Source organism: Parasteatoda tepidariorum, chromosome 8, assembly GCF_982258835.1.
Source record: "Parasteatoda tepidariorum strain Cologne lab strain chromosome 8, Ptep-v5.0, whole genome shotgun sequence".
NCBI classification, from domain to species: domain Eukaryota; kingdom Metazoa; phylum Arthropoda; class Arachnida; order Araneae; family Theridiidae; genus Parasteatoda; species Parasteatoda tepidariorum.
Window position 1 is genome coordinate 5,962,658 of NC_141762.1, and position 18,973 is coordinate 5,981,630.

At 29.1% G+C, this 18,973-nt stretch overlaps 1 protein-coding gene across 1 annotated transcript in view; it reads right to left on the minus strand.

The window, feature by feature from the left end:
* The window catches only part of LOC107445401 (uncharacterized), a 223,121-nt gene extending 204,702 nt beyond the window's left edge, over positions 1-18,419 (minus strand). The window contains exon 1 of the mRNA XM_087149754.1: positions 18,159-18,419. The gene's annotated coding sequence lies outside the window, so the exon portion shown is untranslated. The remainder of the gene's footprint in view (positions 1-18,158) is intronic.
* Between the last annotated feature and the right edge of the window lie 554 nt (positions 18,420-18,973).

Here is an 18,973-nt window from a genome sequence, read left to right on the forward strand (position 1 = left end):
TGCGTGCATGTAAATATTCAATAATATTCTAGATATTTATTGAACGTAAAAACACTTGCAAACATAAATAACAATATCAATAAATAAGAGAAATGAAAACGGTAGAACATTTAATAACGATATGTTATGTAGAATATGTATCTTTTTTTTAAAAAAAGAAAACTGCTCTTTTGTATATGTTACTGTAAGCAGATTTCAATTCCACTTTAAATTATATTATTTACAGCCTTAATTATTAAATCAAATAATGAAAAATCAGGTTCGTTTTTTTTACCAATTTCTTTTAATAGAAAATATTCTAATACATATATTTTATTTTGATTACCTTTTGATCTTTTTCTATATAAAAAGAATTAAGATATAAAGAAAAATATTATTGCATCATTATTAAAAGATAAATTGAAAGTACATGTCACATACATAAGATCACCAAGAATTGATTAAAGACAAATCATCGAATCTTGATAAAATAGAATATTATAATAGCTTCGTCAATATGAAAAAGATAAAGAATAATATTATTCTTTCTTATGGAGTAAGTCTTCACAAATAATGACATCTTCTGCCAACTTAATTTAATACCTCATTATTTGTTTCGAAATTTATTTCTTAAGACCAGTGATTAGAACAATTCTTAAAATTCTAAGGATTTGACGATGGAGATGGAAAATTTTGTTTCGGAGATTAAAATCATTGTTAGAAAAAGATTTCAAGATTATTTTTTCGTAAAACGAATCTTGTATTTGACTATTTACATTAAAGCTGTTAATGAAACGAAGGTCTTTGATATTCAAAATCTAGGATTCGATTACACTAGTTCTAGTTTTGAAAAAAATAGTCAGGTTCTGAGATTCGATTTGTAGTGTTCTAGTTTCGATAATTAATCTGGTTCTATGATCCAGTTAATGTAGTTCTAGTTTTGACAATTAATTTTGTGACAGTATTCGATTAATATAGTTTTGATAATTAATCAAGTTCTAGAAATCTATTAATATAGTTCTAGTTTTGAGATCTGGTTCAAGGTTCCAATTAATAGAGTTGAGTTATAATTTCGAGAAGTAATCTAGTTCTTGATTCTAAATTTTTCAAATTTAGTGAACATTATTCTAGTAGATTAAATGAAAGTGATTTTCAAAAAAACGCTCAAAAATTTCTTGAGGTTCACTGAGAAACGGTATAAAATTAGTTTTTGTTTAGTATTATGTAGAATCTAAAGAATATCAAATATGTATACAGAATAAGTGGTAACACCTTTACTACATGTTTTTAGAATCTTTGGTAAAATTGGAGTCAAAAATTTATGCACATTTAGGGTTTCAAATTAATATTTAAGCCAGAAATAAACGAAAATGCTTTTCAAATTTATCAAATCACTACTCAGGAAAGAGGGATGGTTAACAAAAAAACTTCTTTAATTGCCGATGAAAACAGGGAAGAGTTGAATTGCTACAATTACAATCACTAAGTTTTACTAGGCATTCCACTACTAGTGACTTCAATAGTGTTGGATTCTGAAAATATTTTTTATCTTTTCGTTGCTTAAATGACTTTTTACGACCTTTAATTTCAGTATTTTTTTCTGCCTGTTATTTTTGGTTAAAGTTTTAAAAATTGTCAGAACTCGTATTTTTCTTTTGTACATATTATTGTAAATAATAGCATAAATTTTAATTTTACTGGGTAATATTTACAAATCTTAATTGTTAAAACGAAATAGAATAATGAAAATTAAAACACTCGAAAAATTAGTACAGTGCAATAGATAAAGTTCATCTCTTTTTCTAAAAAAAATAATAATTTCTCTTGAAAACATATTATTTAAAAACCTTGACTAATAAAATTAATAATGAAAACTTAACGCATATAATTTTAAAATTTTTTTTATCGAAAATATTTTTCACGTATTTTTTATTATTTTTATTTTGACTATCTTTTTTTAATTTCCTATACGATACAAAGAAAAAAATAGAAATTCTATCGGTACGTTAAAAAAATAATCAAACGTTATTACTTTCAAAATGATTAAAACATGAGTAAAAACAAGTATTCGAATCTTAATAAAATGAAAGATAATACAATAACTTCGATGTTAATGCGAAAATGATGAAGAGAAAATATTATTCCATCTTAAGAAGTTAATTTACACAAGTAATAACATCCCCTTGCAACTTAACTTAATATGTCATTATTTGTTTTGGTATTTATTAGGCCATTTATTAAGAGACGTAATTAGAATCATTTTTGGAACTCAGGAGATTCGATGTAGAGATATTAAGAGGATAAATTTGTTATAAAGGATACTAGAAACGAGACACGAAGATTAAATTCGCTGTTTGAATAAGATATTTGAAAGGACACTGTAAAATAAATGTTACTTTTAATTCTGGAATAGCTGTGAGCAGGTAATTAAAACGGAAATGTATGATATTCGATGACAAAGACTACACGTATGGTGAAAAAATTCTGGCAAAATTACCATACTAGTATGATAAAGATACTTAATGGTAAAAGAAACCATAATTTTGCCGATTAAACCAAAATATACGGCGATTAAGCCAAAATAAACGGTATTTAAGCCTAAACTATTCGTTTAGTAATTTACCGTTCGCTATGGTAATGGTTTACCGAATATATTGATTTTTGTTTCATTTTATAACCGTCGTTGAACAGCCGACCCAATTTTGGGTTTATGACTACTAATGTTCAGCTCCGTAACCTTGTCATTTTGAACTCAATCCAGAAGACAAGGGAACTCGTAGATCAAGTAGTGGGAGAAATTTGACTTCGTGGAGGATTTTTGATGGAACTAACCCGCATTTGCGCACATGGTGATTGCACATGGAGACGAAAATTACACAAACGGACAAAAGACATGCCAAGGGGAGTCTAACCCACGATCCGTCTACCACTGAGGATAACTTACATCATCACTGTGGTCAGTGCGAGTCGGGTGCTGCATTCGTATCGATCAACCATCGCTGGGATTCGAACCCGGTTCACGTCATTGGAAGGTGAACGCTCTATCCCCTAATACATATTTTTGGAATTCTTGGTATAACTTCAGTAAAAATCAATACACATTAAGGGTCATGAATATGTGATTTAACAAGGAATAATCGAGAACGATAGCATAAACTAAGGAATCAATTTGAACTTCAAAACCTGTTTTACTGCTGGTAAAAACAGGGGAGACATTTAAAAAAAAAAAACGATGAATGGAAATATCTTCAAGTGTCATTAGGCAACCAAACTGATTTTTTTCATACTATACTCTTCATTAGTGATTTCGGTGGAGTTTTCTTTTCCTTGCCTAAATATTTATTTTCGATGCAAAATGAAGATATTTTAAGAATTATTCTAAAAACAAATATGCTGAGGTTGTGGAACACTCTGTAAATCTTAAAACGATTTTATTAAATCCAAGATGTTTATTTTATTATTCATATCAAATCAAATCAGAGGTACACATTGCCTTATAAAAATATTGGAGGGATCAGACATAGGGTCTAGTAGAAGCAAACATTTCGAACAATATTTCTTTAGACAGCGGAAATAGTTCAGGGAATAAAGCGGTCAAACTCGAGTGGTGAACCCAATGACGTCTACCGACAACTACAGTGCTGACTAAAGATATCCTCAGATCAAGGGTAAGAGTCTCCTTGCCATCGGGCTAACTATGGAAGGTTTTTATGTTCATGTAAAACAAATATACGTCAGTTTCAAGCAAAAAGTCTTTCACAAAGACGAGTTTGTCAATATATCTGATTCAAGAGTTCCCTTGTCTTCTGGGTTGAGTTCACAATCACAAAGTATGGAGATCTATTTAGTGTTAAATTTAATATGAATCTTCTGTTCAACACCGCTAATAAAAATAAATTCTCAGGTACAGTACGCAAAATAAAAAGTGAACATCCTGAATAACTTTTGTTCAAATGTTTGGTCAACTGTCACATAATGTGAATGATCTGCGGATATAACCTTAAACATGCTAATTAATTTGTGCAAAAGATTTTAAACTATGAAATTCGGAGACAAAATAAACATAATACTATAAATAAACAATATAATATCAAAAATCAAAATAAGAATAATTTTTTTCTACGGATTCTTCATCCTTAAAATATAGACTATAATCTGAAAAATAGGGTCTATTTGGGAAAGCTATCAAAAGTTTGGACACGGTATTTTTAATTTAACATTAAGCGTATCTTTCAGCTTTTCAAGCGAATCGCAACATTTTTGCATATATTTATACAATTTGTTTATCTAGAGATCATTTCATATTAAAAATAATTTTAGATAATTATTTATTAGAGCGATTCTTTTGCTACGCGTGGTACTTCTGCACAATATTTTTTTAAATTTAATACCCTTTATTTCAAACTTGTTGAATATTTTTTACAGTTTTTTTCATGAATAATTTGTTGAATCTACATGTTGTTAATTGTGTGTAATTTTTTATAATGTTAGATATTTGAAACTTTGAATATATATGTTACTGTGAACGACCGAAATGGGTAGTTGTTGACTTCCACAGGTGAATCACACAGTCGCTTTGGTGAATGTTGAACTAATTCTAGGTTTAGTCAATATATATAATAGGTCTAGTTAAATGCTACTGCCCGTCTTAAAAAAACATTGATGTAGGGCTTACATTTGCCTGGTATGCCCTACATGCATTGCTTTCCAAACACAAATGTTTCTCTAATCTATCCTCAGCAAACATTCAAATATCGAATAAATAAAGTAATATCAACGAATATATATCCAATCGAGTATAAGAAATAATCCGGACATTCACCAAAGCGACTCAATGATTGTTGACATTTACTGTTGAAAGTCAACACTCTCTTGATTTCCGTCATTCACAGTAGCATCTAATATATATCATTCTCTTACGTGGCTCCCAAATTTTGGCTGTATTTCTTTTCCGCCGGTGGCAACGTTTGGTCTTATACGGCGAATCGACCAATGATTGCCGCTAAAAATGTCACATGCCAAATATAGCTGAGGTGGCTCAACATATAGCGCTTTTAAAAACGGAAACTGAAATAACCAGAGAAAGCATCAGCTGCGGCAATCTCATAGTATTAAGCTAGGCAGAAGTGAGTAGTCTTTGTCGATAGATCTCTCTTTTAGTATTTTGTCGAAAGCGCTTTTTTTCACGAATTTATATATTACGAATTTATTTGAAGATTTTTGATATACATCACGAATTATAGTATACTATACTATAGCATAGTATACTATAGCACATTTCTAATAGGTTTAACGATTTACATGTCATTTATTTGAATTCAAATTTATTTTAATGACTTAGTATTTACTAAAAAGATGTAATTTTTTTTAAAAAAAAAAGTTTTTATATGGATTTGAATGATTGTTTTGAATTCTTAGAATTTTGTGCATTTACAGTGTTCGTAAGTTAGTAGCGAGCGAAGCGAGCTTGGTTTGCGAAGCAAACCATATAAGATTGTGTAGCAATTTTCGGGGTTTGGCCAGCGTTAGCGAGCAGGGGGCGCAACCCACTAGTATACATTAATTCTGTTAAGTATGAATGAGTAAAATTAAGAAATTTTTGTTTTTCGCATGATAACTTTTTTGAGCGAGTGGTTAAAAGATTTTGAAAAATTTTCGAAATGCACGAGCTTAAAAAAGTTTTACATGGGGTTGGATAAATGTTGCGAAAAATATCTGGGACAGTTAAAGCACATCATCAAGGCTAAAATTGCATATGCAACCCAGAATCGTCATCATACGCCACTTAGGGCGCTTTTATACTGTAATGGAAGCTTTTGTACTCCCAATTATGAACTGTTTCTTCCAGTGCTTCTGAACATGTCATAATAGGGAAGATGGCATTTCCGTGCATGGTTCCTATCTAAATTTAATCATTAAGAAATGCCTTAATTCTATTAGAACTATGTCGCAACATTTATGGAACCCTCTGTTATATATAACTTTTTAAAACTTGTAAATTTCGCCAAAAAAATAGACTGAAAATGCCAATTAAAAAATAATCTGTACCTTTAAGAGCAAAATTAATTTCAGATTTTAAATCTCCGAGTCAGGCAAGATTAAGCATTTGTATAAATAAAATAAAACACATGTTTCCAATAGTTATCAAAGGTGTGATAAATGATTATTTGAAATTCTTTTCTTAAGTAAAAACTTTTTAATTTGGTGAAATTAGTGCATTACGTGTACGTGTGATACCCTTAGGGAATGTTTCAGTTGAAAAATCTCAAATACGGCACCAAAAACATTTATCTACCTTATATTAACGGAAGAAAATCAATTTATTTTAGCAAATGAAGCTTTAGAGAAGAAAATATTGACTCCTTCGTTTCAATGAATGAAACAGAGCGAATTGTTAAACGCATCTCACAAAATCAACATTGTCAGAAAACACAAAATATATAGTTCCCGCTAATTCAGTTTTCCAAGCATTTTCATTTATGTTCATAATGTGCCATTTTACAGATATATTGAGTCGCTTTTTTCTTCTTCAAATATCACCATTCCAGCAATAAAAATTAAGATTTTTTGTGCTTTTTCAGTCATGTATTGTCATAAAGCGTTTAAATTCATAATCATTTCATCATCATTTTGTCATTAAGTGTTTTAATAAAAGAATTAAATTGATGTGCTTGCATTTGTTTCAATCCAAAAAGCAACAACAAAATTTTTTTGTTTGTCGCAAAGCGCAAAATTTAGAAAACGAAATTGAGTGTCCAGGATGTAACTGGGAAAAAGCAGCATAAGTTTCTCAAAGAAACATGATCAGATAGTTAAGTTAAATGAAATATCCCAAGAAACTGAAGCGGTAAGAATTTACTTGATTAAAAACTTCATTCCCTTCTAAAATATATTTTAAAGAAAAAAATATCTGTCGACATGTTTAAAGCTCTCAAAAATAAGCGCCTATTTTCAAAACTTGCTTGAGAAGAGAAGATTTGAATGAGAAGAAACGAAAATGATTTGAAATAAAAACGTAAAGTTAACAACAAAAAATGTAAAAAGTAAAGCTGAGAAACAAAACTGGAAAAAAAAACTAAAGTAGCCGAAAGAGAAAAAAAGAAGAAAAACGACAGTGGTCGAGAGGAAAAAAATCAGGGTAAAACGCATTTCCAGGCCCTATGGAGTAATGGTGAAGAACTAATGTCGTTAATTAGGAAATCGGCATTCATATTTATAAAACAAAATTCCGGGGCATCAAGATGAGCTGGTGTGGTGGGTGTAGAAATAATTTTGGCATTATCGAAACAAAGTCCGTCTAACTATTGTCGATTTTCGCATGTCGATTTTGCAGATGCCAACAATGTGCAGCAATTGAGGATTTTTCGTATTCTTGATGTTTATTGCTGTGTTACATGTTTATTGCTGTAAATTGTTAAAATCCTGGATAAAAAACAACTTCGACAATGATATAATACGAGAGTCGTGGTGGCTCAGAGAGTAGACTGCTCGCCTCCCGATGAGGTCAACCGGGTTCAAAATCCAGCATGCCCACCCCAGTTCTGACATAAAATATCCTCAGTGGTTGACGGATCATGGGTTTCAGTCCCCTTGCTGTCAGGCTAACCATATGAGGTTTTCGTCGTTTTTCTCTCTGTGTAACGCAAATGCGGGTTAGTTCCATCAAAAAGTCCTTCGCGAAGGCAAATATTTCCCAATACTTGATCCAGGAGTTCCCTTGTTTTCTGGATCGGGTGCAAAATTATGAAGCTACGGAGTTAAACATAGGTAGTCGTTCAACTAAAAACTGGGTCGGATGTTCAACTACGGTTATGAAATAAAATAACGTCATACGATTATATAGTACTTTTTTGCCAGTATTTTTCTAATTAATTTATGTACCAATCTCCTCTTTCAATACAGGCAATGCCTCTTCGGAAGTAAAAATTCTTTATTAGTAATTTAAGTTCAACTCGCTCCGTTAACATAAATACTACAAAAAGTTTAATTCTTGGCGAATTAGGGAGACTTAAACGATTAGCAAACTACTTTTCCTAATAACTGAGATCTAAAATAGGGTTTTATTTGTCGTGTTTTAAAATTCAAGATGTCCTTAACATTATTCAACTTATGCTCCTCTTATTTCCTTTTTCTTTCTCTAAACCTTTTTATTCTTTTTGCCCCAAGGAAAGGCACTTTTTTCGACTTACGCATATTAAAACAGTTTAACAAATTCAATTGCAAAATTAAACTTAAAGCGTAACCAAATAATTAGCAGAATTTAATTTGCGCGATGTTCTTCATTGTTTTTCCATGCATTCAAGTGAAAAAAATTTTCTGTTGAAAAAATAAATTACATACAAAATAAAGTTAAAAATTGATTCTAACACACATACCTGTAATTATTTGTTACGCTACGTGTGTTACATTCAATAAGATTAATTTTTAAAAATAATTATTATTAATCATAATTCCAGAATTTTTTCCTTTGAACAGCTTGTCTTCTTAATTTATACAACAAAAAATTCTCCCTTATTAAAGTGTATGTTACTGGATAATTAGATTATCTATATTAACCAACATTTAGTCAGTTAAAAAGAAGTATTGATACTTAAGGGGAAATATAATTTCAAAAAACCTCTTAATTAGAAAGTTCTAGGTTCCTGTATATTTTTCCATGCGAAATAATTATGAATATTTACTGAGTCCGCTTTTGGGGGAATAGTCTATTACTTTGTATTATTTTATTTAATAATAGTGGGGAGGGGGGGAATTTGAATTTTCATATATTTCTACATCATTTTAACAAAATACAAAAACGAACGAATGCAAAATTTGAACGAATAGTTCCCGAGAAAAAAAAATTAATTCTCAAGTTTCTTTATTTCGTCGCACTCCCTTTGCATTTTTTGACAATCTTTTGTTATCTCAAATTTTTCAGTCTTACAGTTTTTGTTCAGCAAAACAAAATGTAACGTAAGGTAAAACAGTGAAAGCTCGCGCATAGCACTTTTTAATGCAAGTATTTGTAACTATTTGTCGAATGTAAAAATTTTTCACTTCCTTCCTCTCCCAGAGGATATTTTTTTACAATCTTTCGTTATTTCAAGTCTTTCAGTTTTACAGTTTTTGCCCAGCAAAACAAAATGTAATGTAAAAGAAGAGAAAAATTTGAAATGAAAGCAATAGCAAATTGTGAAAAAGTCTCGTGTGGAGTTTATAAACAATTATGGCCCTTTCAGAGTAGGTCCTATTTCAACTCAGTAGTTGAATTTCTGTGAGCTGCACATGAGCTCGCAGAGTATATTTTATTTCAAGTTTAATAGATAATAATTCTCGATCTTATTATAGACCGTTAAATCTTTTATTTCTTCTTATTCCCTGTAAATTTTTATACAGAACTTCAAACTTTTAAGTCAAATAGTTTTTGCGCATTGAAACAAAATACAACGCAAAATCAAAAACCCATAACAGTAGCTCATATGATTTCTTAATATAATATATAAATAAGAAAATAAATGATTCAGCTTTTAAAAATTCCCCTAATTAAATTCCACAGCATAATAATTAAAAATTAAAGAAAAAATGAAGAATTTAAAAAATGGATAAATTTTCTTTCATTGAATTGAATATAAACAGTATAGTATATATATTACAAAACATAAGCAGATAGTTTTTTTTCCGAAAGAGGCAATTGAAAATTTTCAATCTATTTATGATGTTCTTTTAAGGATTAGAGTGTTTCTTAAAAAAGAAACCCGTTGTTTACGAAAAGTTTATTTTTCTCAATTGAACCTTCCATTAACCTTCAAGCGTAAATCTCCAAGCATTATACAATCTTTGAAAAGTTTATTTAATCAAAACCCATTTGGGATATTTTTAGATGGAATCACATCTTCCTTCTGAGCTAAAGGAATTTTATCTAATTTTGTGGCTAAAACTAAAATATTTCATCAATTATTTTTCGAAAATAATGTAACAGTATCTTAAGAATATAATCTTTTTTTAAAAAAAAGTTTAAACTAAAAAATGGAATTTTTAGAATGGTGCAAATTAGGGATGTTGTGAACGGTATATCGTTAATACTTTTAAAACTCAAATAATTAAATATATATATATATATATATATATATATATATATATATATATATATATATATATATATATATATATATATATATATATATATATATATATATAATTAAAAAAATTGTCTTTTGTGTAAATCTACATTGTAAAAACAATTTCTTCAAATTCAATGTTACTCAATTCAAAACATTTTGTGAAGGAATTCTTCCTTTTAAGATGCCAAATCGAGCGTTCAAAAGCACTTTTAAAGATGTTCATGTTTTATCAAGTGTAAATCTAAGCACCAATTATGCAAAATGCTTACTCCAAACTCACGCACATTCGTATAGAATTTTTGATTCCAAACATGCTAATTTTGGCGTACTTTGAATATCGGAGGAACATTTTTTTAAAACTGAGAACGAGATGGCGTGGTTGTTGTCTTGCACGCGGCCATTATTCTATAGAAACAAAAGTTCCGTGTTACAAAATGTATTTACGTTTTTAGTTTTGTAATAAAGATAATTATGTTTTGCGTTTTTGTCAATTGCATTTATAAATTTTATCGTAATTAATATCTATCCGCGTCTGTAATTCATCTTAACATTATTTCTGTACTATGTGCTAAACATTCTATCTGTGTATGTTCTATTTACAATCCTATTATTTTTTTAAGAATCAGTGCATGCATCCATTCTAAACTTACTATTTTTATTTTAAATTGTATCGCAAAAATAACTCTACTGGTTTTATTATATAGTATTATTACAATGAACTTTAGTGCTACTAAACACTAAAAATGGTGGCATCTACTTTACATCAAGAGCAGTGTGAGAGAACATTGCTGGATATTCACTGTACCGTCCTTGATGTTTGGTTACGTCAAGAAATATTTTTAAAGCACTTTTGCGAAGTACCTGCCACCATTTCTGGTGTTTAAGTACACAAAAGTTTTAGCAGTGTTCAATAAAATGTAATTTCAATATAATGGTGAAAAAACTATCTTCGAGAGGGGCCATATTATTCAACAAATTTCTTTAAACTGAAATCCTATGTTAACCGAAGTCGATAAACCTGTGAATTTCTTTAAAACTTGCACTTAGTTTTCTCTTTCTTACTTTATTTAATTTCAATTATAAGCTATCATAACAGAGACTATACGTGAAAACTTTAAAGCCAGAAAACATTCATTAGAATAGGTAAGCACAAAATGACAATAGGAAAATAAGGAGACAAACAAGTGGCATGAATAATATAAAGTATTTTAACACGTTCCCTTACATTTTGATTTAAAGAATTTGAAGGATATACCCAAAATCAGGACATTCAGCGATCTTAAAATTAGCCGACATAGTTGAATATCTAATTTTAGGTTTGAGTTCTCTTCTGCTAAAATCATTCAACAATGCTCTTCAGCTTCCGAGCTTGATTTCTGAAAATCACTCCATATTTTAAAAATTTATAACAATGTAATCAATGAGCCTTTTAGTATCATATTCTTTCTCAATATTTGGAAATCTATTTATTATTTTATTTCGACATCTTCTACCACGGGATTCTCGCCAAACACTCTAACACCTGTTTGTTATATCTCCTTCTTTATTACTTTGTTCAAGCTTGTTCCTCTTCTCTTATTGATTGAACCACTTTTTTTATTGTCACATGTTTGGCTTATTATTTTTTCTACTGTCATTTTGTGTTTAGATTTAGGGGGAAGTTTTTGGTTATAGAAACGAATCTTTATAGTATATCTGTGCCTTTATTTGTGATTTTAACATTGTTTTGTTTCATTCAAACGTTTTGTTAATAAATGAAGTTCGTCGCTTTGTTTTTGCCAAAAAATCTGAAGGTTTTGATTCACGTAAGTTCATGAGAGTCCTCTGATAATGATTCTGAAGTGGTACGGCAACCATTGTTGAAGGAAATGCTATGTTGGGAGAAAAATAATGCATTACTAATGGAATCGGGAAAATGACTAACAAAGCACGCAAAGATAAATCAATGAAATCAATTTAGAAAATCAATGAAATCGACTAACGATTCCGAGATAGATGCTATTTTGTACAAATGATTTATTTAAAGAAAAGAAATGCTATCTCGGAAAATACTGCACGCGAATTTTAGAATAAAGTAATTTTGTACTTATTTGACGAAAAACCATACATTAAATAGTCTAATTAAAATTGTATTTAAATAAATTTATGAAACTATTATTTAAAAAAATTGATTTTGAGAGTTTAGGAATGTGATTTGATTAGAAAAAAATATATTAAATCCATTATCCAAATATTCCTGTGGGAGAAATTGATTCAATCACAATGACTTCTGATTATCGTAGAGGGAAAAGAAAACTTTTTTGAGAAAGAGCTGTATTGAAAAAATGCTATTTTCTGTCTACAAAGAATAATTACTCATACTTTAATGCTGCAGCAATATCTAAAGTTTTTATTGTATTTGTGTGAAATTTCGTCTAAAGTAACACCAATCAAATGTTATCAATTGATTTATAGTTCCGGGGATAAGACACTCGCCTCGCAATTAGGTGACCTGGATTAGCGATGGATGGTCGATGCGAATGCATCAAGATGAGCTGATGTGACAGGGGTGGAAATAGTTTTTAAATTGTCGAAATTGAATTTATGGCCAAGATTCCAACAATGAGCAGCAATTGATTATTTTTCATATTCTTGATAACGGACATATATATTTATTGCTGAATATTGTTGGAAACTTGTGTACCACAGTGCTGATATAAAATATCTTCAGTGGTAGTCGGATCATGGGTTAGAGTCCCACCGTGGAAAGTTTTCGTTGTTTTCCTCTCTTTGTAACCGAAATGCTGGTTTGTTCTATCATAAAAGTTCCCCAGGCAAATCCATCCATGCAGTCCACGAAAGCAAATTTCTCCCAATACTAGATCCAGGATGTTCCCTTGTTTTCTGGACTGTGTTCAAAATTGCGAAATTAAATAGTGATAGTCGTAAACTCAAAATTGGGTCAGCTGTTTAACGAGGGTGATAAAATAAAATAACAGTATTAGCTTTTTTCTCTGAAAATTTCTCAGTTTGCTTTCATTTATTAGTTTTTTTAACGCAGTGCATAAAGTATTAGAGCGAATTTTTATTTTAATTGATGGCTACCTTCTACCCTTAAAAAAGTAAGTGATGACAAAAAACTCATCGGCGTGATGACAAATTGGTTACATAGTAGAACAAATTCAGCGTCATGCTCGTATAAAAAAAAATGAGAAAAAAGAGGAGGTGAAGTGAATAAAGGCGAAGATTGTTGATGCCAGTAAAAGTCAATTTATTATGTAAGTCCAGCGCCGTTTTCCCCTTGCAAAATATTTCCCTTCAGTTTATTTTCCGAACAAATTTCAGAGTTCTAAAAAAGTCTTCATCGTTTAGTACTACTTGATGAGCAGAAAAAGTAAATATAAGGATATTTGCTTTTAAGGTACACGAATACGTTTTTGTAGATTAATTCAGATTTTTAGACTAAATCAAGAAACTTTGAATTTTTAGATAAAATAAAAGATTTCCAAAATAATTCAAATTTTTGTTTTTATTTCACTCAGAGCACAAATTATGCTTATTTTAAGAAAGAATCTTTCTCTATTAGGCTGTCATATCATAGTATGTCTAATTTATTTTTGTACGTTAATAATAATTAGTCATAATGTCACGGGTTATCTTATTTCTGTATTTTTTAAATGTGATATCTCCTCCCTATTCACTTGCATAAATGTTCATTACATACGGAATAGACAATCGACAATTTACACATGGAATAGACAATTTACCACTTATAATAGACAATACATACACATGGAATAGAAAATCTACCATTTATAATGGACAATCTACCATTTATAATGGACAATCTACCTCTTATAAGAGACAATCTACATATGGAATATACTATACCACTTATAACAGACTATACCTACATATCGAATTGTCAATCTACCACTTATAATAGACAACCTATATATGGAATAGATAATCTACCGCTTATAATAGACAATCTACCACTTATGCAATAGATAATCTGCATATGGAATAGACAATAAACCACTATCGAGCAAACAAAATAAAAAATAATAATATCTTGTAACCAACGTTATGGGCTTCGAAAGGAAAGATATTTTTTTCTATTCATTTTCTACTCTTTTTTTTAAACTTCCACATACATTATCTAATAATTTTTAAGCTACTAATATAATGTATTTATCATATTTGTACGTATATTAGTATTATATCACTATCATACCTGTATCATGTACAAATAAAAAACGTTCAATTTTGGTTTGTACATAATTCAAAATTGGAAATTTTTTTAACTATAGTGGTGAAAAAGATATTTTTCCCTGAAGTAAGTTGGAAATAATTTTCCATCACATGTTCTATGAGAAACATGTTCAGAAAAGGATTTGGGATTTTGTTCAACTTATAAATTATTACTGCTGTAACACAATTTTCCACATTAAGAATGCCTGCCTATACTTCTTTTTCTTCTTAGACACTACAGCCGGTTACCGGCCAAGGCAGTCTCTGTCAGTTTACCCCATTTAGATTTATTCGATGCTATATTTCTTCTATTAACTCTTTGATTATGAAGTCCTCGATTCTTCTATTAGCTCTTCTATTAACTCCCTTACTATACTTTATTATTTATAAATAAAATATTATTTATAAATAAAATACCTGTAAGTTAAAACAGAATATGTATAATATTTTAAGAAACTATTTTACTAATGGTTTTTTACGATTCTTCTTACATTCATAAATTTTAATTTTGCAATGAAAGAGACTCTTCTTCAAAAGAGGTCCACACAATACAAGCGCAATTTATTTTATAAGCATGAATCAAATTATATTGGGGATAATTTTCGTCCAAATGCAAGCTAAGGCATACTGTTAGAAATTTCTCGGGCAAAAATTAATAAATAAGAATTTATTTAAATGGTAGTTGACCTTATTCCACTGAAACAGCCAAATAACCATTAAAAAAATTTATATTCAAACTGTAAAGTATGAGAAAAATTTTATTGATTTTTTTTTCTTGAAATGGTTAAACAACCAGAATTCTATCCACGCCAACTGAGTCCACATTTTATACAATCATTTCATTCCACGCAGCTGGGTACGTACTGCAGCTGAGAGGGCTAATCAACTAATCTCTTCACCGGCTGAACATGTTATTGATTTAGTAGTACTTAGTAATGCTCAAAGTGAAGCAGATGGCAATCCAATAGTAATTTTTGTAAAATATGAACAAAAATTGTTCTCCACCCTTCATATTCATTGATGTGTGAAAAGCAAGGATTGGCGAGCGAAGCGAACAGGTGACGGAGCTTTCTAATATGTTCAAATAAATATTACTATTTTTGTACATAAATTAATCATTCATAAGTAATAGTCAAGATTAAATTAAAATATCCATTTTAAGAAAAGCAGAATACAAATGACATATTGCTTCTATGCAGATAACATATTGACTTCACGAATAAAATCGCACACTGATTTTACGGGGATCTAATTAATTCAAGCTTAAAAATACTTAAATATACAATAAAATAAAATTTATCTCTTGATTAATTTTTTTTTCTGAATGACAACTTCTTATTAAAAAACGTAACACATTCGGCGAAAACAAAGGAAAAAAACTCCGCTTGCTTTTAGATATGACTTAGTAAATTTTAGAATCATGTTCGATGCGATTCAATTATTAGATTTTAGATAATACAATGCAGTGCAATTTATTAAATACTATTCAACAATTTAAAAAAAATGTGTCCTGGAAATAAGCTTTAAAAAATTTTATTTAGACCAAAGAGATCATAAACATATCCTCCATAAGTAGTTAAATATTTTTTAATCGTAATTGCATTCTACAACATTTATAAGGAAACAGTTTAAAAAAAACAGAACTAAAACTATTTAAATAGTATCTAATTATTCCACCATAAAAACTTATTTGTTAAATATTATATCGAAATGAAGAATTATAGTTTATTTTATACAAACGTAGTTTTCAGCAAAAAACTAACAATAAACCATCCACCTAACCGCAGGTTGAGAGATCAGGAAGGTTAAGGCTAACCACCGACAAGAAGCAGGGAAGGGCTTCAAGGCGGATCGAACTGTAGTTCATCCAGTGGTCGGAAAAGCTGCATTATTTTTGCTGCCAACTAAAACTGCAACTACTTTGTGACAAATGTAAAAACCTACAACTACTTTTTTTAAATTGTTGTGACTACACACTACTTTATAATTGTAGTAACTACTTCACTTCTTTAAGGGGACGAACTTGTATTAAATGTAAGGGAATAATTAAGAAATATTTATTCATGCTTACATGAGCCAGTTTATTGTAACAAAACATTTTATTTTTGAATTTATTTTTTTTCACCTTTAACTTTCTATGCCTGTCTCGACAGAGAATATTTAATTTGAGAAGTGCAAAATTATCAAATACTTGAAATTTTTTAATTGTTTCATATTTTTTATATCCTCTAAGAAATTAAGTACAACGAAAAGACATTTTCTTCCTTTGACATAACATCAATGTTTCACGAGTGAACATTTGCAAGTTAAAATGTGACCAAAATGATTCATTATCCATTTTTCGTATTGGCTAATTTAAATATTAGTTATACTTCATTCAAAATATGTTATTCCATTTAAAGCTCAGCAGCAGCAATTTTCATGACATCCATTGACGGATCCGCTATGATTTGTACTCAATCAAATTAGAAGAATTATTTGCGTTAGAATCATGTTTCTTTATTTGACTAATATTAAAAGTAGTTGTTAGAAATCGCTATAAACTACTGTTTTTCTTTGTACCGCACTACTTACTTTTTTAAAAAAAGTAGCACACTGCTACAAAAAAAAAAGTAGCGACTATAGTAGTTTCAATACTTGTAATGCGCTACTTCTGACCACTGAGTTCATCACAATGGCAGTTCTGTACATCTTAGCCTTCGCGGATACAGTTTTTATTACATTTAAATGTGTTACAAAAAATAATCGCAGCAATCTTAAAAAAATATTTTTCAGTTAATAAACTATTTATTTTTTTTCTGAAGAGAGAAAAATGTATTTTTTGCTTATTTTATATTTTAAATTAAGTCCAAAATAAGTTAAAATTCATTAATATATTGATTTTACATTTGCAGAAGAAGTGTAAGAAATAAAAGTAAATTTGTAGAGGATAATTTTTTTCCAAATTAAAAATAATCTATTATAAAGATTCTAATATATTCAACAATTTATTTTTGAAAAATTTCCATTTTTTTTTCAATTTAAGGCAGGAGTTTGGTACAACATACTCAAACTTTAAAATTTGTTTTAAAAAAGAAATAAAAAACTGAAAAAAAATTACCTGTCAATATTTTTAACACAATCATTTTAATTTAATTTAAATACTGCCAATATTAACCACTTTAGACCACTTTTTTTAAAAAATTTCTATTAGGGATTTTTTACAGTAAAATTTAAACTTTCATTTAATAATATAAATAAAAAACTGAGCAAAAAAAACTCTAATAGCAAGATAAACTCTCATATTGTAAAATAATTTTTTTTTTATATAAAAAGAAATAAAATTTGAAATTTTTATATCTGTTCCAAAAGCAAACAACATATTCAAAATATTAAAAACTCCTTTTTAGTGAATTTACGCAGAAATCAATTATTTATTTTACACTTTTTCCAAAAACGAAAATGAAACTAAAACGATTGGAACAAAATTTACATTTTTCATAATAAAAATCTTTTTCAAATTTTAAAAACCTTTCAAACATTGTCCTTCTTAAATTTCGATTAGGAATTTAGTACCATAAAATTTTACATTTTAATTTAACAAAATAAATAATAACTAAACAAAAACTAGTAATAATGAAGTAAATTTTCGTACTGTAAAAAACAGTAATTATTTTTTGTAAAAAGAAATAAATTTTGAAATTTTTATATTTGTTCCAAAAGCAAACAACATGTTCAAAATATCAAAATCTCCCTTTTAAGGAAAATTAAACTTCTACGAAGAAATCATGTATTGATTCTAAAGTTAAACATTTTTTTTTTCAAAAACGAAAAAAAAACTAAAATGATTGGAACAAAACTTACCTTTTTCATAATAAAAATCTTTTTCAAAATCCTTTCCTAAATTTCAAAAATCCTTTTTAAATTTGTAACACATTCGGCCAGGAAAAATCACCATTTGCTTTTTATTAGAATATATAAAATTCAAAATTTACGCAAAAAAAAAGTTTGAAAAAAGACAAATTGTTTCACAAAATAAAACTTTTTGTATCCTTAATGAGAGAGCAAAAGAGAAGGTATGGATTCACGCGTCTTCATCTTGAGCATCTTTGATAGAGAGTGGGAAGCGGTCTTTTCCGAACATCCACCACGCATGCGCACTCAGTCCTTAGTCGATAAAGAACTTATATTGGCGCAAGTGGAGAAAGTTCTTCGTCTTTTCTCGATTGGATCTGAAGATTTTCCTTCGGGAGAATTAGTTTTCCTTTTTTGCTCCTCTAATGCTATTTACAATAGAAGGGGAACGTCGGCAGCATTTGGCGACGATGATTTTTATGTTCTCAAAGATGCTATCGAAGATTGTTACGATATTCATCCTTTTTTTTCATTAATAATTAAGATTCTCTGCCCCCTACTCGTTCCACTCAACAACCCCTTCATTCTTTTTCATTCATCATCGTTTTTTGTTTTTCTTGAACTTCAATGTGTTCCACAAAAACGCAGAGCAGTTTGTTTTTAAAATATACAATTACTGCAACTTTATGACAGAGCAATTTAACAATAATTTCGTTTTTTTTTTCTTCTTTTTTTAAAACCACCTAAGAAATACAGAATGCGTGACTCAATAAGAAAAAAATAAATGAAAAGTAATTTTTTCTCGTTATCGAGACTTAGAACAG